The following is a 26,336-nucleotide window of genomic DNA, read 5'->3' on the forward strand; positions in this document are numbered from 1 at the left end:
GTTTTGCCCTTTATTTATAAATATTTATCCAAATATTTATGGGTGGGAGGAAGTGACAGTTAGCAGTGGTTCCCAAATGTGTCTGCACTTTTCTTTTTTTGAGTTGGAGTTTTGCTCTTATTGCCCAGGCTGGAGTGCAATGGAGTGCAATCTCAGCTCACTGCAACCTCTGCCTCCCAGGTTCAAGCCATTGTCCTGCCTCAGCCTCCCAAGTAGCAGGGACTACAAGCATGCACCACCACACCCGCCTAATTTTGTATTTTTATCTCTTATTATTTATTTATTTAGAGATGGAGTTTTGTTCTTTTTGCTCAGGCTGGAGTGCAATGATGTGATCTTGGCTCACTGCAACCTCTACCTCCTGGGTTCAAGCGGTTCTCCTGCCTCAGCCTCCCCAGTAGCTGGGATTATAGGCATGCACCACCATGCCCAGCTACTTCTTTTTTTTGTATTTTTAGTAGAGATGGGGTTTCTCCATGTTGGTCAGTCTGGTCTTGAACTCCTGACCTCAGGTGATCCACCCACCTCGGCCTCCCAAAGAGCTGGGATTAAAGGCGTGAGCCATGATGCCTGGCCTTAATTTTGTATTTTTAGTAGAGACAGGGGTTTCTCCACTTGTCAGACTGTCTCGCACTCCGGACCAGGTGATCCACCCACCCTGGCCTCCCAAACTGCAGGGACTACAGACATGAGCCATCGCACTGGGCCTTGTCTGCACTTCAGGTCATCTTGGGATCTTTTAAAAATTCCAAGGCCATACCCTCAGGGCAATTAAATCACAATCTACTGGGGAAGGGAAAGAGACAAAGGCATCAGTTTTCCAAACTCCACAGGTGATTTCAATGTGAAGACAGGTCTGGGAACTCACTGAGCTTGAGTTTTATCTGTGTGATCAAGAAAAAGTTAATTCATGGTGATAGAAAGGCAGTTGAATGAAAACAACTATATACACCTGCCCTTCTCTGAGATTGTAAGGTAGCCTTGATTTCCCCCTGCAATGTTATGAATTCTGAAAACATCAGAAAGAAGGCCAAATAAATGCTTATTTTTCTTTTTGGATTTGTGCATGCCTCCATTTCCCTGCAGAATCATGGACAACTGAGAAATTCACCTTTTCATCTTTTCTTGGTACTTTTCATGGGACCAATAAAGAATTCTGCCATATTACAGGTACTTAACATAACTAATAAGACATGACTCAAATGCTTTTTTATTAAGAAGATATTATTAGCCGGGCGCAGTGGCTCAAGCCTGTAATCCCAGCACTTTGGGAGGCCAAGGCGGGTGGATCACGAGGTCGAGAGATGGAGACCATCCTGGTCAACATGGTGAAACCCCGTCTCTACTAAAAATACAAAACATTAGCTGGGCATGGTGGCTCGTGCCTGTAATCCCAGCTACTCAGGAGGCTGAGGCAGGAGAATTGCCTGAACCCAGGAGGCGGAGGTTGCGGTGAGCCGAGATCACGCCATTGCACTCCAGCCTGGGTAACAAGAGCGAAACACCGTCTCAAAAAAAAAAAAAAAGAAGGTATTATTTAATTCAGTCAGTTTTGATCCAACCCACATGCCAAATGCAGCTTGTCAAAGTTAAATACCCTACAAACATTAGGATCAAAATGCCTTCTTTTTAAAAAGTTAAATCTATTTCTAATCAAATCCTTTAGGCTGAAATTAAGTCTTTTATAAATCAAATTTCATGTAATCTACAGAATCAACAGACCTGTTTAAGAACTCTGACCACTCTCAGAAAAGTTATTCAATAGGACCCCTCTCCATTCCCCCCAGGACCTAGACAAAAAGGAAAAAGAGCAAGAGGAAGAAGAGAAACATCAGAAGGAAAGACTAAATATAAACCAAATAAACCTATTCAAAATAAATTTTTGTGATTGGCCAAACTCCTTCTCTCTACCGTTTCTGCTAATTTTACTCTAGAAAGAGTTGTAAAAGCCCGGGCGCTGTGGCTCATGTCTGTAATCCCAGCACTCTGGAGGCCAAGGTGGGTGGATCACCTGAGGTCAGGAGTTTGAGACCAGCCTGACCAACATGGCGAAACCCAGCATCTACTAAAAATATAAAAATTAGCTGGGAGTGGTGGCAGGCACCTGTAGTCCAAGCTATTCGGGAGGCTGAGAGAATTGCTTGAACCCGGGAGGAAGAGGTTGCAGTGAGCCAAGATTGAGCCACTGCACTCCAACCTGTGCAACAGACAGATATTCTGTCTCAGAAAAAGAAAAAAGAATTGTAAAAGACAGATGACCTATCTACAATCTCTAGTCCAGTGGTTTTTAATAAGGAAAGCTTAGAATCATCAAAGAGGCTCAATATACTTTTGAAATACCATAGTAGTGGTTATACAAATATGTTCACACAAGAGTGTTCATTTTATAATTCATTTATCTTATAATTTGTGCACTTTTCTTTGTTACACACCAATTAACACATTTTTAAAATAGATAGATTTGTCCTGAGCAGAATATCTGAAAGATTCTAAGCAAGCAGGTATCAGAAATAGTCAAGGGTACATGATTTGCCCTAGGTCAGGGATGTAGTTAGCTACAAATGAAGTCCTTCATATCACTTTCCTCCTCTTTCTGTTATGAATTGTAAATATGTTGATATTATCATACTTTTTAACATTTACTTTCCTACTTAGACTCTGAAAAAATATATATTATAAGTGAGAACTACAAAAAACAAGCAAATAAGTAAATGGAAAACACATGTCCTGGACTCACTGTGCACTATTGAAGCTGCTGTACTGTCCATATAAGGAAATTAAATAAAGTCTAATGCCCACACAATCAGTGTTTAAATCCTTTTTAAAATGCTTTTGGTGGGGTGTGGTGGCTCATGCCTGTAATCCCAGCACTTTGGGAGGCTGAGGCGGGGGATCACCTGAGGTCAGGAGTTCAAGACCAGCCAGATCAACATGGAGAAACCCCACTGTACTAAAAATACAAAATTGGCCAGGTGTGGTGGTGCATGCCTGTAATCCCAGCTATTTGGAAGGCTGAGTCAGGAGAATCGCTTGAACCCACCAGGCGGAGATTGTGGTGAGCCAAGACTGCAGCACTGCACTCCAGCCTGGGCAACAAGAGCAAAACTCTGTCTCAAAAAAAAAAAAAAAAAAAAGAAAAGGCTTTCAATGCAGACATATGTCAAATTACTAGTAGTAAAATCAACTGTGTACCTATTCAGATAGACTAGCATTATTTTTGATACAAAAATATAGGGTGATAGAATGGAAAGAGGGCTAGGCTAAGCATGGCAGAGTGCATTTTAGTCATGACCATCCCATAAAGTTGTTGTATGATTTAGGGCAGGACAAGTCTCTCTGGGTCCAAGAGTGTTAAAATGAGAGGATGGAACTCCAGTGCTAGAACTAAGTGGAATCTCAAGTTCCTTCTAGGTAAAACAACAACAACAACAATGTATACATATGCTTTAAAAATGCATTCTACAAATGAGTATCTATTCAATATATATATATATATATATATATATATATATATATTTTTTTTTTTTTTTGAGATGGAGTTTCGCTCTTGTTACCCAGGCTGGAGTGCAATGGCACGATCTCGGCTCACCGCAACCTCCGCCCCCTGGGTTCAGGCAATTCTCCTGCCTCAGCCTACTGAGTAGCTGGGATTACAGGCACGTGCCACCACGCCCAGCTAATTTTTTGTATTTTTAGTAGAGACAGGGTTTCACCATGTTGATCAGGATGGTCTCGATCTCTTGACCTCGTGATCCACCCGCCTCGGCCTCCCAAAGTGCTGGGATTACAGGCTTGAGCCACTGCGCCCGGCCTATTCAAATATTTTTAAAGTAGCTTTCTAAAATAAAAATACTGGAATTCCTCTAGCACCTGCCTTATAAATACAAGCATATTCTTCAGGTTGTATCAAATGCAAACCTTCTAGATTTGTTGTCTAGGTGAAACAACCTCTCCCTCTCATTTGGCTAGTAATAACATTGTTGATTCTTTATCATCATGAGACTCTTTTGCATGCATTTAAAAAACTTTATATTGTGAAACAATTTCAGATTTACAGAACATGAGTTATTTTTTATGGGAAATATGTATCTCTCAATATGTAACTGAAGTCTCAATTTCTAATCTACCGTAATTTGAAAACTTTTGCCAGGCGTGGTGGCTCACGCCTGTAAAATCCCAGCACTTTGGTAAGCTGAGGCAGACAGATCATGAGGTCAGGAGTTTGAGACCAGCCTGACCAACATGAAACCCTGTCTCTACTAAAAATACAAAAATTAGCCGGGCATGGTGGTGTGCGCTTGTAATCCCAGCTACTCAGGAGGCTGAGGCAGGAGAATTGCTTGAACCTGGGAGGTGGAAGATGCAATAAGCCAAGATCATACCACTGTACTTTACCCTGGGTGACAGAGCTAGACTCTATCTCAAAAAAAAAAAAACTTTTGATGGAGAATTTGTTTGACTACCCTTTACCAACTGCCTACTAGCACTCTGCTAGGAGCTTTCCTGCTCCTGAAGTTACTATATAAGAAATCACAAAAACTGTGGAATGGTTAATTGAAACATTATTTCATGAATGCCTCAATCTGAGTATTACACTTACAGTACTTAAAAAATTAAGTTGGCCTTGTAACCACTTAGCCTTCAATGTTTCAGGGTAACTTATAAGACACCGTTCAAGTGTCTAAATAAACAGTTAAATGCCAACTTTAAAGACGATTTGCCTAGGCATAAGTAGCATAAGATCCAATCTCATCCTCCCTATACCTTTTCATGAAGTCCTTATAAAACTATATACTTCCTAAACTCAAATATGGGGCTCCCAAGGGAAAATTTGTGTAGCCCTTCAGCCAAATCAGAGAAACTTAGTGCTCTCAAAGGATCAACAAAATGCCTGTCAAGAGGATTGGCTTTCAATACAACAACAATGGTTTGCTCTTGGTAGGGATAATTTAAGGGACTAGGGATAGACAATTTAAGGGACTAGGGAATATTAACATTAATTTTTAAACTTCAATCCTGACTTCGTAGTACAAGAAACAAAAGATAAATTAGTAAAACATAAAACCTGAGATTTCCAAAACTCCTCATCCCAACACATAGTTAATAATTCAAAGATACTATAAACCAGTAAGTCAGAGGTTCAATGAGATTTTTTTCCCATCTTGTTACATACCACAGTAGGCACATAAAATTTAGAGAAAAACTACTTTGTATGTCATGTTCTAATTATGAACACCACCACACTCTCAATCATAATAAAGCTACAGTCAAATTAACAACACAGGTTTGGGGCACCAGTCGATGATCTAAATACACAAATGACAGTGAGAAACTGAGCAACTCCTACAAGATCCACAAAACAATTTTCAAAATTCCCTACAAATAGCCTGAGAACCTGAGCAGAGTAAGAACCAGAGTTTAACAATAATCTGGTCCAATACCTTCAAGGAACAAATAGAAAAATCAAGGCTCTAGTCAACAATTTTTCCAAAGTCTCTTAGTAGTAGGAAAGTCATTTCATATGTTATATAATGAATGTTATCTTGCCATAAGATATGGGTAATCCCCCATCTAGGCACCGAGGAAAGAGAACTAAGCAGATTCCCGACACAATTAGTACCTGAAGAATATCTTAGTTTATAGTGTTACTATTCAGTTATTTCCTTTTATATAATCCTTTAATCATATATATGGAAATATATATATATGGAAATAACTGAGTAGTAAGATATTCTTCAGGCACTAATTCTATGAACTAATATATATATCTTAGTTCATAGTCGGAGGAAGGCCTAGAGCAGACATGGTACAGAGCATGAATTAAGGAACAAGCAGCTTACAGTCGGAGGAATGTCTAGAGAAGACATGGTGCAGAGCATGATTTAAGGGAAAAACAGTTATACCAAGACCAGAATTTATGGCCCAGGTGGCAGCGTTCAGTATCGTAAAGATACCTGCTGTATAGCAGGCTTGGAGGTAGAGCCACTCCTCCTGAAAAAGGAGTTGTAGTATCTTGTGCCCAGTTCTGCAGAAGGCTGCCCTCAGACCAGCAGTCCTGCGAGCGTCCTAGGGCTTAACACCCCTCCGGTATAATAGCGCCTTGGTGACTGTATAACTTGTCAGTTTTCTAGCTACTGTGCTGATTCAAAGCATCCTCCTACAGAAATCACTGGAAGCTGCCAGCAGGTGGCTGTAGACCTTCTCAGCTCTGTTGCTGATCAAAGCATCCTCCTATAGAATTCCTTAGAAGTAGCCTGCCCCTAGATAAGAGATATTTATGCACACTGCACCCTCTGAGAATGCATCCTCTTCACTGTGCATGGCCCACCTCCTTGCCTTGGTGACCTAATGGGGGTGGATCCCTTGCTGTGCACTGCCCACCTCCTAGCCTAGGTGACCTAATGGGAGTGGGCTCCTTGTTTATTGCTCACGTGATTATCTTGACCCTATCACTATCCTTAAGATGACCTCACTCACTATCCTGCCCCCAACCTATACCCAATAAATGCAGACACTCCTGGATGTTTGGGGCCTCACCTGTCTCTGCCTGTAAGTGGCATGGCCCCCTGAGCCCAGCTGCTCTTTCCAGTCCTTCTGTGTCCCGTCTCTACTTCTCGGATCCAGCGCCTCAGCACAGCAATAGGGGACACCCCATGACCCTGTAGGGCTGTGGCCCTACAATAAGACAGTGATGAAAGACAACTTAGCCTTTCTGATTCTGTTAGGTTTCTCTGTGAGAAGACGTAAATCATGCGATCTAGGCTCTACATCAGGGAAGTCCTTAGGCCATTATTCTCAGAATCAGCCAGTGCTGCTTCTTTCTCCCTTTTCTTAATATATTCACAATGACAATGCTGTCAGGATTTGTGTTTTGTTTTGCTTTATGCTCTTGTAAGTGTCGCTTTTTTTTTTTTTGAGACAGAGTTTTGCTCTATCACCCAGGCTGGAGTACAGTGGCGTGATCTTAGCTCACTGCAACCTCCACCTCCCAGGTTCAAGCGATTCTCCTGCCTCAGCCTCCTGAGTGGCTAGGATTACAGGTGCATGACACTGCACCTAATTTTGTATTTTTGTAGAGACAGGGTTTCATCATGTTGGCCACGCTGTTCTCAAACTCCCAATCTCAGGCCATCTACCTGCCTAAGCCTCCCAAAGTGCTGGGATTATAGGTGTGAGCCACCGCGCCTGGCCATTTGTCGCCCTTTAAATCAAATACTGAAGTCCTAAAACCAGTTTTCAGGTCCTGCAGCTACCATTTCATCATTACTGATAACCCAGATGAATACACTGTGCTAAGCAAACTTGCAGACAGAACCAGTATTAGGTGGATGTATTTGTATTTTCAAACACAGGGACAGCATTCAAATGACTTGGTGCAATTAGGATAACAATTTTTCAAAGTTCAAAAGAGAACATCTAAAAATCAAAAAATTTAACACTGTGTTTATTTGTAAACAATGAATACATAATTTATCAGAAGATAAACTAGTTCATTTACGCTAAAAAACAAATAAATCAATCTCTGCCCAAATTGTAACAAAGAGAAAAAATATTACAAATGAGTAACACAAAAACAGAAATAAAATCTAGAAGAGGTGAGCCATGGTAGCTCACGCCTGTAATCCTAGCACTTTGGGAGGCCAAGGTGGAAGGACCATTTGAGCCTAGGACTTTGAGATCAGTCTGGCCAACATGGAGACCATACTTCTACCAAAAAAAAAAAAAAAAAAAAAAAATTATGGCCCGGCCAGGTGCAGTGGCTTACACCTGTAATCCCAGCACTTTGGAAGACCAAGGCGGGTGGATCACAAGGTCAGGAGTTCAAGACCAGCCTGACCAACATGGTGAAACCTTGCCTCCACTAAAAATACAAAATTAGCCTGGCATGGTCGTGCACACCTGTAATCCCAGCTACTCAGGAGGCTGAGGCAGGAGAATCGCTTGGATCCAGGAAGCAGAGGTTGCAGTGAGCCAAGATGGACCCAGGAGGCGGAAGTTGCAGTGAGCCAAGACCCCACCACTGCACTCCAGCCTGGGCAACAGAGTGAGACTCCATCTCAAAATATATATATATATGTATACACACACATTGCCAGGCATGGTGGCTCATGCCTGTAATCCCAGCACTTTGGGAGGCCAAGGTGGGTAGATCATCTGAGATGAAGGGTTCAAGACCAGCCTGGCCAACATGGTGAAACCCTTTCTCTATTAAAATACAAAATTAGCTGGGCATGGTGGTGCACACCTGTAATCCCAGCTACTAGGTAGGTTGAGGAAGGAGAACTGCTTGAACCCAAGAGGAGGAGGTTGCAGTGAGCTGAGATCACATCATTGCACTCCAGCATGGGAGACAAGAGCGAAACACCATCTCAAAAAAAAAAAAAAAAAAAAAAATTAAAAAGTAGCTGGGAGTGGTGGCTCATGCCAGTAGTCACAACTATTTGGGAGGTTGACGTGTGACGACAGCTTGGAGCCCAGGAGGTCAAACCTACACAATGAGCCGTGATTGTGCCACTGCACTCCAGCCTGGGTGACAGAGCAAGACTTTGTCACAAATTCTTTTTTTTTTTTTGAGACGGAGTGTCGCTCTGTCGCCCAGGCTGGAATGCAGTGGTGTGGGCTCATCTCACCGCAACCTCCATTTCCCAGATTCAAGCAATTCTCCTGCCTCAGCCTCCCGAACAGCTGGTACTGCAGGCACCTGCTACCATGTCTGGCTAATTTTTTGTATTTTTAGTAGAGATGGGGTTTCACCATGTTGGCCAGACTGGTCTCGAACTCCTGACCTTGTGATCCACCTGCCTCGGTCTCCCAAAGCACTGGGATTACAGACATGAGTGATCACACCCGAGTGACCTCATCTCAAATTTAAAAAAATAAACTAAAAAAATTAATGTTTTTGAATCATCAAAAAATCTTGTTAAAAAAATGTCTTTTGTTCTATTATTGTAATCTATGTCTCTTTTTGCAGTTAAATTTTATTTGCTTTCAGCTATACCCTGACTTGAAATTTATATTCTGTAACAATGCACCATTCTTTGTCACACTGAATTAAAATTTTAAATGCATAGTACAAATAAAAAGCAAAATGCCTCCTGGTGTACAATATTGCTCATTAAAAAGAAAAGAAAGAAAGAAAAATACCAAACCTACAGTGAACAAATGGTTAAATGACATGAAAAATTAGTTCAAGCAAGATGAGCTACATTTATTATTTCTTGAAAAAAAGTCTGTCACTGATTTAAAAAATTGCTAGTCACAAAAGAAGTGCATTTTACAATGAAGAGACGTGGCATCCACCACATTAAACTTGTGATCAAATTTATTATCAATAATAATGTGACACCCAGACATTTATGTACCTCATGATATGACGGAATCTGAAGAATATTTAAGTACATATGGTTGTCAAAATGTTTAACTAGAGTCTAATTAAGTCTGCAAAATCTAGTAAGTCTTTTAACCTTCTAGTATAAGGAAATACAAGGAATAAAGGAACAAATTAAATGATACAAAGAAAACAATCAAATGAATCCAGAATGTGAGACATTCAACAAGAAACCTGCTTTGAGGTCAACAAATCAATGCTATGGAAAAAAATAAGAGTTGTAGACAGGAAATAGGAAGTATTCTAGGTTGAAAAAAAAGTCTATAGGGGCCAGGCGTGGTGGCTCACCCCTGTAGTCTCAGCACTTTGGGACACCGAGATGGGTGGATCACCTGAGGTCAGTAGTTCGAGACCAGCCTGGCCAACACGATGAAACCCAGTCTCCACTAAAAATATAAAAATTAGTCAGGTGTGGTAGCACACGCCTGTAATCCCAGCTCCTCAGGAGGCTGAGGCACAAGAATCGCTTGAAGCCACGAGGCGGAGGTTGCAGTGAGCAGAGATCACGCCATTTCACTCCAGGCTGGGCAAGAGAGACAGAGAGAAAAAAAAAAAGACTATAGGAATAAAACAGGCAAATGCAATGCATGACCCTTAACTTGATTCAACTCCACACAACTTAGCTATAAAAGTCATTTTGGGCCGGGCGTGGTGGCTCACGCCTGTAATCCAAGCACTTTGGAGACCAAGGCAGGCGGATCACCTGAGGTCGGGAGTTCAAGACCAGCCTGACCAACATGGTAAAACCCCGTCTTTAATAAAAAAATTAAAATTCTTAAAAAAAAAAAGGTCATTTTGGAGGCTGGGCACAGTGGCTCATGCCTGTAATCCCAGCACTTTGGGAGGCCAAGGCGGGCAGATCACCTGAGGTCAGAAGTTCGAGACCAGATTGGCCAACATGGTGAAACCCTATCTCCACTAAAAATACAAAAATTAGCTGGACGTAGTGGCATGTACCTGTAGTCCCAGCTACTCGGGAGTCTGAGGCAGAATTGCTTGAACTCAGGGGACAGAGTTTGTAAAGTAAGCTGAAATTGTGCCTCTGCATTCCAACCTGGGCAACATTACTGCTAATTTTGTTAGGTGTTAATAATACTATTGTGTTTATGTAGAATAATATCCTTATTTGTAAGAAACGCATGCTAAAATATTAAAGGCATAGTATCACGATGTCTTTATTTTTAAAAGGTTTAACATAATAAACATATTATTAGGCATATGACAAAATGTTGAACACAGGTGGTGGGTATAAGGTGGATCACTGTACTATTATTTCTGGGGCTTTTTGTACGTTTGAAATTTTTAACAATAATACATTTAAAATATTTTAGAAGCCCACAAAACTGAAGAACTGTTATTACACTAGAATCAAAAATTTCTGAAATTCAATTTAAACTGGTAGCTAGTGGCACTATAAACTGGTAGTTGTTTTAAAGAATAATATGACAATGTGGCTAAAAAGTGATATCCTCAGACCTAATCAAATCATTTTAGGGAATATATTCTAAGAAAAAAACTGGAGGAAAAAAGATTCATAAAAAGATGTTACAGCACTACAATTTAGAAATGTAAAATAGGATGGCTGCGGTGGCTCACACCTGTAATCTCAGTACTTTGGGAGTCCGAGGTGGGTGGATCATGAGGTCAGGAGTTCCAGACCAGCCTGGCCAACATGGTAAAACCTCATCTCTACTAAAAATACAAAACTTGGCTGGGCATGGTGGTGCATGTCTGTAATACTAGCTACTCAGGAAGCTGAGGCAGGAGAATTGCTTGAAGCCAGGAGGTGGAGGTTGCAGTAAGCTGAGATCATGCCACTGCACTCCAGCCTGGGTGACAGAGTGAGACTTCGTCTCAAGAATAAAAATAAAAAAAAAAAAAAAAAGAATTGTAAAAGAGAAATAAAAACAAACTGAAAATCATCCAAATGCCAAATACTAGAGTATTTTAAATTTCGGTTGTTATATATCCATTAAAGATGATAAATATACAGACGTGTGGAAAAGTACATCAATATATTGCCAAACGACAAAAGACTAAAAATAAAATTTCATATGAATTAAATTTGTAAATACTGTATGAATACAAAAATGACTCAGAAGTAATGTATTTGCAGTATTTAAACATAATTTTTTTGTTGTTTTTTGAGACAGAGTCTCACTCTTGTCACCCAAGCTGGAGTGCTATGGCATGATCTTCACTCATCACAACCTCCACCTCCCAGGTTCAAGCGATTCTTCTGCCTGAGCCTCCCAAGTAGCTGGGATTACAGGCATGCACCACCACACCTGGCTAATTTTTGTATTTTTAGGAGAGACGGGGTTTCACCATGATGGCCAGGCTAGTCACAAACTTTTTAAAATTTCATGAGGACACATGCTATTGGAGAAAGCATAAACAATGCAAACATAAATCAGGAAGAACTGCCTAGGTATAAATAAACAAAAGTACCTGAGGGCTAGTACTGACCATAATTTGAATGAGTATTCACAATAAATATAGTCCTATCCTGGGCAAGGCCAACATAACTACCATTAAAAAGACGCAGGCTTAGCACAGTGGCTCACCCCTATAATCCCAGCACTCTGGGAGGCAGGGGTGTCCCTTAAGCCCAGGAGTTTGAGACTGGCCTGGCAACACAGAAAGACCCCTTCTCTACCAAAAAAAAAAAAAGCCAAGTGATGTAGGGAACACCTATAGTCCCACATGTTCACTCAGGAGACTGAGGTGAGAGGATCGCTTGAGCCTGGGAGGTTGAAGCTGCAGTGAGCCATGATCACACCACTGCACTCCAGCCTGGGTGACAGAGAAAGACTCTATTTAAAAAAATAATAAAAATAATTAAAAAATACAAAGACACAGAAAAAGAGCATATCATTAGCCTGGACAGTACACAGTCTTTCTCAATTCTGTCTGTTATTTAAAAACAATACTCAATACTTTTCAATTTTTTTTAATTATAGGAAAACTGAAGAAGGTTCAGAGAAAAACCAAAAGATAAATAATAGGACAAAAAAGAGGTAATTTTGAAGAATGGTTTGAAATCAAATGAAGTGTGACATGACTATTAACACTGAAATATCCATGGGAAGGCTTTTCAATAGAGACTTGGAAAAGCGGATGTATCTCTCAATGTCCACAGATGGCTCACCAAAAAGAGGGGCCTAACAAAAGCCTCGAAGTTTGCTGTTGTTTTATGGAAGAGAGATTTCTTTACGGTGCTGGTAAAAGTTACTGGTATAGGCAAATGAGGGACACTGGGTGTGTTCAATCATTGACCATCTGTTTTTCTACAGGGTGTTTACTTATCCATGATCACCTGATCATATTAGAATGCCTTTAAAGCTTCACTCAGTTACCCAAAGCTCGAATTCTGCAGTGCTATCCTGCTCCCACACACTGCTCACTCTGCAACATTCAAATGTCTTAGACCTGCATCCAGGGCCCCAAGAAACTATTCTGGCTTCACTTCTCCACAACTCCTCAAACACAGCAGCAAATTAGACTTCTCACTATTTCATTACCTAAATATTCCTTACATTTTGTTATGTCCATCATTCCTTTTGTTACTCTGTCCTTAACCCCACTTGCTGCAATCCTACCCTTCCATTTTAATAAATTTTAATTTAATGCCTCTATGTTATCTCAATACCTGTTACATGTTGAACTGTGCTCCCTACAATACCACCCCTGCCAAATATGTTAGTCCTAACCCTCTCAGTACCTCAGAATGTAACCTGATTTGGAAACGGAGTCACTGCAGATGTAATCAATTAAGATGAAGTTACTCTTACTGGAGTAGGGTGGGACCTACTGGTGTCCTTTTAAGAGGGAAATTTGGACATAGAGACACACAGGGAAAATGTCATGTGACAACAGAGGCAGAGATTGGAGTGATACAGCAGCTACAAGCCAAGGAGCACCAAGAATTGATGGAAGCCTCAAACTCCCAAGTAGCTGGGATTACAGGCACGTGCCAGCACACCCAGCTAATTTTTGTATTTTTAGTAAAGATGGGGTTTCACCATGTTGTCCAGGCTGGTCTCAAAATCCTAAATTCAAATGACCCACCCATCCCAGCCTCCCAAAGTGTAGGAATTACAGGCGTGAGCCAGCTACTTGGGAGGCTGAGTCAGGAGGCAGAGGTTGCACTGAGCCGAGATCACACCACTGCACTCCAGCCTGGGAGAGGGAGTAAGGTGTTGTCTCAAAAAAGAATAAAAAGCATTGATGGAAGCTAGGAAAAGCCAAGAAAGGATTCTACTCAGAATCTCAGAGGCAGTATGGCTCCCTGAGTAAGTTTAATCAGATACTAAAGCCATCTTACTTTTACTAGTATTTGGTGGTAAGCCACAGTGCCTTTGAATTTCTCCATGTGTTTGATTTTTTAAAATTTATTTTAGTTTTTTTTTTGAGACAGAGTCTCGCTCTATAGCCCAGGCTGGAGTGCAGTAGCTTGATACTGGCTCACTGCAACCTCTGCCTCCCAGGTGGGTAGCTGGGATTACAGGCATGTGCTACCATGCCCAGCTAATTTTTGTATTTTTAGTCGAGATGGGGTTTTGCCACATTGGCCAGGCTGGTCTTGAACTCCTGACCTCAAGATCTGCCCGCCTCAACCTCCCAAAGTGCTGGGATTATAGGTGTGAGCCTCTGTGACCGGCCTGAATTTTTTAATTCTGTATTTTATAGAAGGGACATAGCCTTACTTCCATATAACTTTTAAAATCATAGCAAGGGATTTAACCTAATGAACAATTTCCTTCAGTAAAATACTAAAATCTGATTCACAAATTTGTAATTATTTCTTTCTGCAAGAGACTGCTGCTGTCTAAGTTTTAGAAAATGTACATAAATGGGTACTATAGAACTGATATTCAATAGGTTCAATATCAGTAAAGGAACTGATCAACGGGAACTTTTGTTGCCTTTGTGTGTGGGCAGCTTGCAGCTGGTTAATGATAAATACAAACTGAAATATCTATTTAAAGTACGAATACTCTCTGAATTTGGTGCTCATTAATATTAACTGACAGTTAATATTATTGATAATTAATACTGTAAATAACATAGAACACACAATTCATCACAAGGTAAAGATGTGGTCCTGGCCTTCTGTGTTATAGAGTATGTGTATCAAATAAAGCATATGACCAACTCTAGGGCTGCATTATTCCCTCCATCAAAGACACAGTATTTCATTTGTGTACACATCTATATATACCTCTAGTTATTTACTAATTAACTCCACAAATGTTTATTGAGCTCCTAGACAGCCACTTTACCTTTTTAGAAAAAGGTGAGGTAGAAAAAGATCACATTTAAAAAAAATAAATGAGTATTTGCCAGACAACACAATAGGCAGACACTGGAGCTGAAAGGAGGGAAGGAGGAAGGCAGTGACAGACACCAGCCCAACCCTAAAGGAGCATCCAATCTAGTAAGAAGTAAAACAGTAAACTAGCTCTGTATCCCTCCTTTCTCTCCATGCTGATTCTACACTTCACAACCAGGCTTCCCTTCCTAATGTACAGCTTTCATTACATCACTGGCTAAAAATATCTGATGACTTCCCACAATTTAGTCAATAAAGTCCAAATTTCCCAGCTTGGAAGAGAAACAAGTATTCAAAGCCTTCCATTATTTGACTGTATGGTGTGCAGAGATTAGGAAGACAGGTTTTGCAATTAGACGACCTGGACTGAAATTCTTTCTCTATCAATTGTTAGCTCTCTTCCTCATTTTCTTTATCTATAAAAAGGGATTTAAAAAAACTTCGTCTATCTCATCAGGTTGTTATAAGGATTAAATAAAATGCTAGTTATGAAATGCTTAGCACTGTATCTGGCAAATAAGAAGCATGCAAAAAATGTGAGCCATTGGCTAGGCATGTGGCTCACGCCTATAATCCTAGCATTTTGGGAGACCAAGGCAGGAGGATCGCTTAGCCCAGGAGTTCAAGACTGCAATAATCACCCCACTGCACTCCAGCCTGGGCAACAGAGTAAGACCCTGGTTCTAGAATAAAACAAAAAACAAAAACAAAACAAAACCCTACCCAAAGAACACTGCGGGGAAGCGGGGAAGCCACTACTACTATTAATTTTTTCAAGTTTTATTTATTTATTCTAGGTTTTATCTATTATTATTGCTGCTATTGTTCATCTCCATTTCCAGCCTTAACTCCAAAAACACCCTTGTAACAATCCTGTTCTCCAGGCAAAGTGGACTCTTTACCATCTCCTAAACACCCACCTCTGTATTCATGCTTTCACTCAGCCTGAAAAATACAGCACTGTCTCATCTCCAGGTATTATACTAACTATTCTTGGCAGCTTCATTCACAGGCCACCTCTTTCAGGTACCATTCCCTAGTATTCCAGCTCCATAACACATTACAGACATTCTTCAGCATACAAACCTTGGCTAGATTCATCTTGCTTTCTTGCAGAGTTCTAGCCAGTTTGCAGTATACACGGTAGGACTCAATAAATGTTTGAGAAAATAATGCCTGTATTTCCTTTCGCATCCAACTACTCTCTTGGACAATAGCTCCACATTATAAGTAAAAAGAGTCTTCTACAGTATTTCATAAAGCTGGCCAGCTAATTTTCTATCACCATGTGGCAATTTCTCATACAGTACCTAACACACAGTAGATGCCTAAATATTCGAGGAGCTAAACTAAATTTCACCTCATCTTTTAATTTCAATGATCATTCTATTCATTATGATCAAGTATGGCTCATCCTTAGAAACAGATTTTAGTATTTACTTGCCCATAAACTCATCTGTCAATTTCTGGCCATCCTCCCTCTATCCCAATATGTCATTTATTGGTTTGGGGGAGACAATAATCAAAACCTCAGTAAAGTTAAGAATCAGAAAATTAAATGTCTACAGAGCCATAAAAATAAAGAGCACAGCAAGAGATCAGTGCAGACTATGGAGAACTAGGAAACACATATCCCAGCTAAAAGTTTCAGCTGGTTACTTCTATACGTGAATATGGACTTGCTGTAGACAGATCTTCCCGTTTTTCAAGGTTAAGTCAGAAACTCAGAAGTCTGTGTACATTTTTAAGACATTAAAAATATTGTGTAAACCAAACAAAATATGTATATAGGTCAAATCTAACCACAGATTGCCAGTGTGCAACCACTGCTACAAAAGTTCTCTGCAGGCCGGGCGTGGTGGCTCACACCTGTAATCCAAGCACTTTGGAGGCCAAGGCGGTTGGATCACCTGAGATAGGGAGTTCAAGACCAGCCTGACCAACATAGTGAAACCCCATCTTAAAAAAAAAAAAAAAAGTTATCTGCAAAAATGATGGCGTTAGAAGAGTTCTATCCCAGCAGATAATCTAACGCAGCCCCTAAAACTAAGCAGCTCCTTGGAAGCATCTCCTGAAACACTTAACCCAGCTCTCAACCATTCTGATTGACCTGAAAACCAATTAGACAATTTAATTGAGCAAAGTGAGCCGCTACTCTGTACCAGGTGCTGAGGAATCAGAAATGAACAGTAGTGCTAAATATCAGCTAATATTTATTGAGCATATCCTAGATGCCAAGCACTGTTTTACACATTATGCATATCGACTCATTTAATCCTCACAAAAACCCTATGAGATTACTATTATCCTTATTTTAAAGATGAGGAAACGGAGGCGCAATGAGGTTTTATTTGTTCAAGATCACACAATCAGCAAGCAGCAGTGCTTAAATTAGAACCCCACACTCCACCAAAAAGAGCTCACAATCTGAAAGCACTCCCCAACTCAACAAGTGATGCTAGGATCACTGGTTATACATAGGCAAAAAAATAAAACTGGACTCTACCTTACACTACACATAAGAATCCATTCTCAGCCAGGAGCGGTGGCTCATGTTTGTAATCCCAGCACTTTGGGAGGCCACCATGGGCAGAACACAAGGTCAAGTGATCAAGACTATTTTGGCCAACATGGTGAAACCCCATCTCTACTAAAAACACAAAAATTAGCTGGGCATGGTGGCTCGCACCTTTAGTCCCAGCTACTCGGGAGACAGAGGCAGAAGAATTGCTTGAACCCAGAAGGCAGAGGTTGCAGTGAGCTGCAGTGAGATGGTCCCACTGCACTCCAGCCTGGCAACAGAGTGCAGGCTGTCTCAAAAAAAAAAAAAAAAAAAAAAAAGAATCCATTCTCTAGATACATTAGAAATCTAACCATTTAAAACAAAATAGTAGAGATTCCAGAAGATAATATAAGGAATAACTACAGGCTGGGCACAGTGGCTCACACTTATAATCCCAGCACTTTGGGATGCTAAGTCGGGTGGATTGCTTGAGCTGAGGAGGTCGAGACCAGCCTGGGCAACATGGTGAAACTCAATCTCTGCAAAAAGTGCACAAATTAGCAGGGCATGGTGGCGAATGCCTGTGGTCTCAACTACTCAGGAGGCTGAGGTGGAGGGTTGCTTGAGCCCAGGCGGTTGATGCTGCAGTGAGCCAAGATTGTGACACTGCACTCCAGCCCCAGTGACAGAGCAAGACCCTATTTCAAAACAAAACAAAGAATAACTGCAAATCTTAAAGGAAAAGATTGATAAAGTTGACACTAAAATTCATAACTTTTTAACAAATGACACCTTAAAAGATTTTTTTTTAAATAAACAATAGCTGGGCATGGTGGCTCATGCCTGTAATCCCAGCACTTTGGGAGGCCAAGATGGGCAGATCACTTGAGGTCAGGAGTTTGAGACCAGCCTGTCCAACACGGTAAGACCCCCATCTCTACTAAAAATACAAAAACTAGCCAGGTGTGGTGGCACATGCCTATAGTCCCAGCTACTTGGGAGGCTGAGGCAGGAGAATCACTTGAACCTGGGAGGCGGAGTAGGTTACAGTGAGCCGAGATGGCACGACTGTACTCCAGCCTGGGTGACAGAGCAAGACTCCAACTCAAAAAAAAAAAAAAAAAAAAAAAAATTAAAAATAATCAAGAAACTGGGAAATGACATCTGTAATACAACAAAGGATTAATAATCAGAGTATATAAAGAAATCATTTGTAAAAGACAACCCAATAAGAAAAATGGCAAAACAAGCCCCAGCGTTATCTAATCTGTGTAAAGCTGGCATTACCACAGTTGCCACACAGTACACTCCAGAACAACAGACCTTGCCATCACTGACTGATATAAATATTCAGGGGTCTATGTTATGCTGCAGGTACACAGAGCATGGGGAATCCAGCCCAAAGGGCAGAGCCAAGATGTTTATTCATCCTCCATCGTATAGACATTGGATGGCAAATTAGAGGTTGATACCCAACATTCAGACACATAGATCAACTAAAAGAAAAAAAAAAAAGACACATAGATCAGGGTTGGCAAATGTTTTTATAAAGAGTATTTTCAGCTTTGTGAACTGACACAACACATCTCTGCCACAACTACTCAACTCTGCCATTGGTACCACAAAAGAAGATATGGACAATATTAGTAAATGAGTGTGGCTGTGTTCCAATAAAACGTTATTTAAAAAAACAGATGGTTGGCCACATTTGACCTATGAAAGAGTTTGCTGACCCCTGCCTGACATAGACAGTTGTGCTTTTTCTACACTATTGGAAGGGTACTTCCCACGTTTTCCCCTGCCTTTTATGTCTGCTGACACTTACCTCTGATTTCCTTAACCAAAAACTACACCACACTTGACAGCTTTGCAATGGTTTCCCAAACTCTATTACTCTATCAAAAAAACCCTTTCACCCTTATTATCCATGAGAATTCTCCCCTCATTTTCCTTTCATTTTTTTAATCTCTTTGACAGCCACCAACCCAGAAAATCTAAACCAAAAATCTAAAAAAGTCACCCCTTTTATCACTCACAATGTCAATCATCAACACCTGAAAATTCTAACTCCGTTCAATGCCCACAGCCTCTGCCTTAGTTCAGATCCTGATTACTTGTCTGGTCTTCAGTCTACCCTCCTTCCAAAGAACATCCATGTATCTCCGAGAAATTAAACTTCCACTATATACTACCCTTCCTGAAGATCTTGAATGCCTCTCTCCGCTGAGGAGTCAGTCCAAACTCCTTAGGAAGGTCCTTCACAACCAGGCTCCTAAGATGGGCTTCCTAGTCTCATCTCTGACCATGCTTTCACACACATTCTATGCTTCAGCCACATTCAATTAATGCATTCCCTGAAAACGTTTCTTTACCTGAAAAGCCCTTCTCTCCAATTCACTGGCAAACTCCTGTATCTTTCAGGACACATCTCAAATGTCACCCCTTCACTACACCTTACCTGATTCTTTGAGCAGAGACACACCCATCTCTGTGTCCTTATAGCATTTAATGACTCTTCTTTGGCATCGGCCATCCTGAACTATGATTTTCACCTGTTTACTTCACTCATAGGGCTGCATACCCAAAGTGAAATGACTCTGCTTTAAAGACCGCTGAATCTACAGGAGCCCAGCATAATGCTTGATATGCAGTAGATGCCCTGAGGCACAGTAAATGTTTGTTGAATGGAAGACATGCGTGGTAGTAGGAATAGGGTTTCTTAACCTGGGGGTTCACAGACAGGAATCTATAAACAGGACTTCAGTGAGGTTTGTGAACTTGGATAGAAAAAAAAAATCTCTTTTACTAACCTCTAACTGAAAATTACCATTCTATTCAAATATGAGTGTAGATAACATACCATTCTAGTATTAGGAGTATCTGTGACTCTGTAACAACAGAAATCTCAAATATCTTTATTTTTTTATTTTTTTGAGACAGTCTTGCTCTGTCGCCATGCACCAGGCTGGAGTGCAGTGGTGCAATTTCAGCTCACTGCAACCTCCACCTCCTGGGTTCAAGTAATTCTCCTGCCTCAGCCTCCCGACTAGCTAGGACTACAGGCACATGCCTCCACGCCCAGCTAATTTTTGTATTTTTAGTAGAGACAGGGTTTCACCATGTTGGCCAGGATGGTCTTGATTTCTTGACCTTGTGATCCACCCACCTCAGCCTCCCAAAGTGCTGGGATTACAGATGTAAGCCACCATGTCTGGCCCTCAAATATCTTTGTATTATACTACAGATGTTGCATATAATCTTAAAGTACCCTTTAAGCGCATCATGTCTTTGAAATTATAATGATCGGATCCATCACTAAATATGATTTCTTTTTTATTATTATTATTTTTTTTTCTAAAGATGGGGTTTCTCCATGATGGCCAGGCTGGTCTTGAACTCCTGACCTCAGGTGATCCACCCACCTCGGCCTCCCAAAGTGCTAGGATTACAGGCATGAGCCACTGCGCCCAGCTAAATATGATTTCTTAATGTGCTGATAAACAAGTATATGCATATTAGATTTGTATAGTTTAATAAATGTATTTCAATATAACTGGTGTTCCTTATAATCCAATGTATTTTATTTTATACAATTAAAAATATTATTCTGAAAGGGGTCCATGGCACAGATAAAGTCAGGTCTTCCAGCATTAGAAAAACCCAGAAAAGGCTCACACCATGGTGGCTCACGCCTGTAATCCCAGCACTTTGGGAGGCCAAGATGGGCAGATCACTTGAGCTCAGGAGTTAAAGACCAGCCTGGGTAACGTTGTAAAACCCCATCTCTACCAAAAAAAAAAAAAAAAAAAAAACACCCAGAACAAATGAATTGTGTTACTGTACATACCTATGATATTAACAATCTTATTTTATATATGCCCTCAGAACCCTTTTGTTCATTAATTCTCTTTGATTATACGGGGCCCTGGTCCTATTTGTCATGACTAATTTGCATATTTCCTTCAGACCTACAGTTCATGCAAACATTTAATTCTTATCTAATATGATCCAACTTCAATGAACACAATATAGACGCTGGGTCTCTACCATTGTTCACTTTCCTTTTTTAGGATTTTGTGTCCCTTTATGATAAACACCTAGAAGAGAAGGAGCAACTATTTTTTAAAGACAGTATCTTGCTCTATCGCCCAGGCTGGAATGTCAAGGCATGATCACAGCATGGCTCATTGCAGCCTTGACCTCCCAGGCTCAAGCGATCCTCCCACCTCAGCCTCTCGAGTAGCTGGGACTACAGGTACAAGTCACATCAGATGGCTAATTTTCTGGACTTTTTTTGTAGAGATGGGGTCTGCCAACTCCTGGGCTCAAGCAATCGTCCCACCTTGGCCTCCTAAAGTGCTGGGATTACGGGCCTGCGCCACTGTGGCTGGCCAGAGCATCTCTAAAAACTCTAGAAAGTTAGAAAATATCAAAGATAACTTCTTTGCACAATTAGAGATGAGCCAGGAAATACCAAATAACTGTATTCCCTTCAGCCTTTGTATTGCCAAACTCATTACAGGAACAATACCAATTTAATTGTTCTCTGGTATATACTGTTATGCTTCATTTCTTGTTGTTTTTGTTTGTTTGCTTCTAGTTTCATCACAAGAATGTTACGCTTCATTTCTTAACACCTTTCTCCCAACTAGCAAATTCCTTTAAGTAAATGTGTTTAATGAGGAGGCACCCCACCATTTCCAGTAGCCCCTCTGCCACTAACTTACAAGATCTTGAAAATTCAACTTTACCTTTCTATATTTCAGCTAAAATCACGACCTGATTTGAAATCTTTACTTGATCTCTCAGGCCTTTGTAGTTTTTATACATTCACTCTTCACCATTTTACTAGCTTCAATAACGCCTTTCTGATGACCTCTCCAGGTGACCCTGCTCTTAAGCTGTGGGCTGTCCCATTCCAGGGAAGACACCTTGGGTCACCGCCCCCAAACAGGCAGGTTCCTCCTTTTAAAGACACACACAACTCCCAAAGTTGATGCAGGTTTTCTCCTTTCTTGCCAACCAGTTCTACTCTCTGCACCTCTTTTGCTGGCCAGCTTGCACCCAAACCTCAGTCCCCCTATTCTCTCCTCATCAAACACCTCCTTTTTCCTGTTGCTTCCCCTAATAGGGGGTGGAGGATACTTGGGACAGAAGTCTTCAGAGCCTTGGAAGTTATACAGCTTTGCAATTCAGCCCCACTACCCCAAGGACTGCCCCAATCTGATACCACCAGCGTCTGTATCCAAAGGGCCCTCAGTTCTCATCAACCGCCTCCTTCCTTCCCCGCAAAGAACTGCTCCAGCCCTGACAGCCTGAGCTTGACCCCAAGCCTCCACCCCAATCCCCAGATCCTACCAGCACTAGGGCTTTATACACCGCCTAAGGCCTAAACCAGTTCCACGTCCTGCCATCCTTTCAGCCCATGGACCCCAATCCCGGTTTCTTTCGGACCCACTGTTCCTTCTCGGCGACCTGACCACGACCCCGAGACCAGCTCCCGCCAGTTCCCCAGGCCTGAAGCGCCATCCCGTTCAGACCCCGGCCAGCCCTGCACTCCCTCAGTGCACCGGCCCCCGCGCCCAGCACCCTCCCCACCCAGCCCGGCCACCGCTCCCTCCAGCGCCCCCGCCCGCAGGCCAAGGGCCCGCTCCCCAACATGGCGACGGGGACACCAGCGCGGCGGGCGGGGCGGCTCCGGGCCGGGCCCGCACTCGGACCGTGCTGCACGGTCGCCGGGCGCCATTTTCCCGCGCCGGGCCCGGGCGGCGCCTCCTCCCAGCAAAGCCAACCCGACCTGGACCGCGGACGCCCGGCGGGCCCACCCCTTACGGGCCCGCGCCGCCGTTGCCTCACCTGAGCGTGGCCCCGGCCCTCCCGGGCGGGCCTTGGAGCGCCGGCCCGGGCCGTGCGTGCCCGCCGCCCTCCGTGCGTTAGTCCGTCAGTCCTCGCGTTCACCCGTCTGTCCGGCCACCCGCGCCCGGCCGCCCGCAGCCCGACCCGGCAGGGCCTCACGGAGCCGGCGGGGAGGGGGATGGGCCGGACCGGGCCGGGGAGGGAGGGGGAGGGAGGGAGAGAGGGAGGGAGCGCGAAAGGGGGCGGGGCGGACTCGAGGGGCGGGGCATTGCCCATGTGACCAGACGTCCCCGGGAGCGCGAGGTGGAGCGCGCGCCAGCTCGCTTCGGTGCTGAGTGCTTAGTGCCGGTATATCGTGGGTCTCTGTCGACTTCCCAGAGCTGTTCTCAAGCCAGTGAGTCCCACTTCGGAAGCACACACGGCACAGCCTTTTGCGAGCGCTCTGGCTAAGTATCTTTGTACGTGGCAACTACAAGCCTCAGTTTACCTATCTGAAATATGGAGCAATTCATAGTGCTTGTTGAAGAGGAAATGGCGGGGGGCATGGAAAGCACTTGTCACAGTGCCTGACACATACTGTCTAATAATAAGCTTAATGGGGATATAGATAAAAGCTTTCATTATTACTTGCCTCCAAATCCCTCTCTTCTTTTTGGCATCATTACCTCCCTAGCAAGCTAAATGCTCAGTAAACAGAATTCTTGATCGAACAAGTGAGTGTGGCCCCTCCCCTATTCCCAAATGTGGAAAGGCCTTCTCAGCACTGGACTTGATGTCTGTCATTCAGGCTTGCATTCATATCTGGCTTTCACTCTTTTTTTAAATTTTTGTGTTTTCTTCTTTTTCCCACACTACGCTGATGTAGTTTTTAAATTTTTGTGAGTACGTAGTAGGTGTATATATTTATGAGGTATATAAGATTTTGATACAGGCATGCAATGCATAATAATTACATCATGGTAAATGGGGTATCTTGCACCTCAGCATTTTTTTTTTAAGTCGGGGTTTCACCATGCCGGTCAGGCTGGTCTTGAACTCCCAACCTCAGGTGATCCACCTGCCTTGGCCTCCCAGAGTGCTAGGATTACAGGTGTGAGCCACCGCGTCCGGCCGCACCTCAGCATTTATCCTTTGTGTTACAAACAACCCAGTTGTACTCTAGTTATTTTAAATGTGCAGGTAAATTGTTTTTTACTTTAGTCACCTTCTTGTGCCAGCAAATACTATGTCTTATTCATCCTATTTTTTGTACCCATTAAACATTCCCATTTCCCAGCCACCTCCCCACTAACCTTCCCAGCCTCTGGTAACCCTCCTTCTACTCTCTATCTCCATGAGTTCAATTGTTTGAATTTTTCGCTCCCATAAATAAGTGAGAACATGTAAAGTTTGTCTCTCTGTGCCTGTCTCCTTTCATGTAACAATGACCTCCAGTTACATCCATATTGTTACAAATGACAAGATCTCACTCTTTTTTAATGGTGGAATAGTATTCCATTGTGCACATGTACATTTTATTTACCTATTCAACTGTTGATAGACAGGTTGCTTCCAAATCTTGGCTATTGTGAACAGGGCTGCAGTAAACATGAGAGTGCAGATATCTCTTCCATATACTGATTTCCTTTCTTTCTGGTGTATACCTAAGAGTGGTATTCCTGGATTTTATGGTAGCTCTATTTTGACTTTTGCTCTTGATAGCTACCCTTCCCTCTCTGAACTTCAGCTTCTTCTGTAAAATAGGAGTTAGGGTTCTGTTCTGAGCATCACAGGAGATGGAGGATGAGCAGGAGGATTGTAAACTAATTAAACAGGTCAGTCCTACTGGTCCCATTAAGGAAAGGGAGTCAGGAACCCTTTCATTCCATAAATATTTATTGAGTACATATTGTGTGCCTGGACTGGTGTGGTAGATACCCACCATCTTTTCATATCATCCTGACTGCCCTCTAATCTATTCTCCACCCTGCTGTCACAGTAATGTTTCTAATGATCAGAAATCTGATTATGTCACTACCCTACTTAAAAGTATCTGATGATGGCCAGGTGCAGTGGCTCACGCCTGTAATCCCAACACTTTGGGAGGCTGAGGCAACTGGATTGCTTGAGCCCGGGAGTTTGAGACCACACTGGGCAACATGGCGAAACCCTGTCTCAACAAAAAATAGAAAAATGGCTGGACTCAGTGGCTCACACCTGTAATCCCAGCACTTTGGGAGGCCAAGGTGGGTGGATCACCTCAGCTCAGAAGTTCGAGACTAGCCTGGGCAACATGGCAAAACCCCATCTCAACTAAAAGTACAAAAATTAGCTGGGCATGATGGCACACACCTGTAGTCCCAATTATTTGGGAGGCTGAGGCATGTGGCCAGAATCACTTGAGCTGGGAGGTGGAGGCTTCAGTGAACCGAGATCACACCACTGCTCTCCTGCCTGGGTGGCAAAGGGAGACCATGCCCCCCCCCCACAAAAAAAAAAAAATTAGTGGGCATGGTGGTGCACACCTGAGGTGGGAGGATTGTTTGAGCCCAGGAGGTTGCGCTTGCAGTAAGCTGAGATGGTATAACTGTGCTCTAGCCTGGGCAATAGAGTGAAACCCTGTCTCAAAAAAAAAATAAAAATAAAAATCTGATGGCACTTCATTGTCCTTAAGATAAAGGCCAAATAAATGTTGTCCCCCTCACTTCTCTAGATTTATCTCAGGGCCCTCTCCCCCTTTCTCTGGGTTGGAACTACAGTGACATTTCTTACACATTGTTCTCCCTCCCTTCTAAGCACCCTTGCGCATGCTGATCCCACTGCCTGCAATGCTCTCCACACTTAAATAACTCGCCTTCCCTGACCCCTTCCCAGATAGGATCTCTTAACACCATGTACTTGTCCTCAATAGAAGGTAGTAAGTCATTATTACCTGTCTTTGCCACTAGACCGTGGACACCATAAGGAAGGAAACCTCATCCATTTTGTTTACCACCGTTTACTCAGCATGTAGCACAGTACCTGGCACAGAGTAGGTGCTCAATAAGTATTTGTTGTGTTTGTGACTTCTAAGCACCGTACGAGGTATTGGGCCCAAGAAGGCAGAGAGGAGCAAAGAGAACCACAGGCAACCGCAACAGGGGGCCACCTTAGACCTTTGAGCCTATGAAATTTACACCAAAGAGATTTAAAATATCCTGGAAAAGCCAGGCACCGTGGCTCACGCCTGTAATCCCAGCACTTTGGGAGGCTGAGGCGGGTGGGTCACCTGAGGT

The 26,336-nt window shown here is 42.5% G+C and overlaps 1 protein-coding gene across 6 annotated transcripts in view; it reads right to left on the bottom strand.

The window, feature by feature from the left end:
* Positions 1–23,282, bottom strand: part of NCOA6 (nuclear receptor coactivator 6) — a 123,762-nt gene extending 100,480 nt beyond the window's left edge. For all 6 annotated transcript variants that reach the window (XM_074406420.1, XM_039479321.2, XM_074406421.1 and 3 more), the window contains exon 1: positions 23,083–23,282. The gene's annotated coding sequence lies outside the window, so the exon portion shown is untranslated. The remainder of the gene's footprint in view (positions 1–23,082) is intronic.
* Between the last annotated feature and the right edge of the window lie 3,054 nt (positions 23,283–26,336).

The sequence above is a fragment of the Saimiri boliviensis genome, chromosome 9 (assembly GCF_048565385.1).
Source record: "Saimiri boliviensis isolate mSaiBol1 chromosome 9, mSaiBol1.pri, whole genome shotgun sequence".
Lineage (NCBI taxonomy): Eukaryota > Metazoa > Chordata > Mammalia > Primates > Cebidae > Saimiri > Saimiri boliviensis.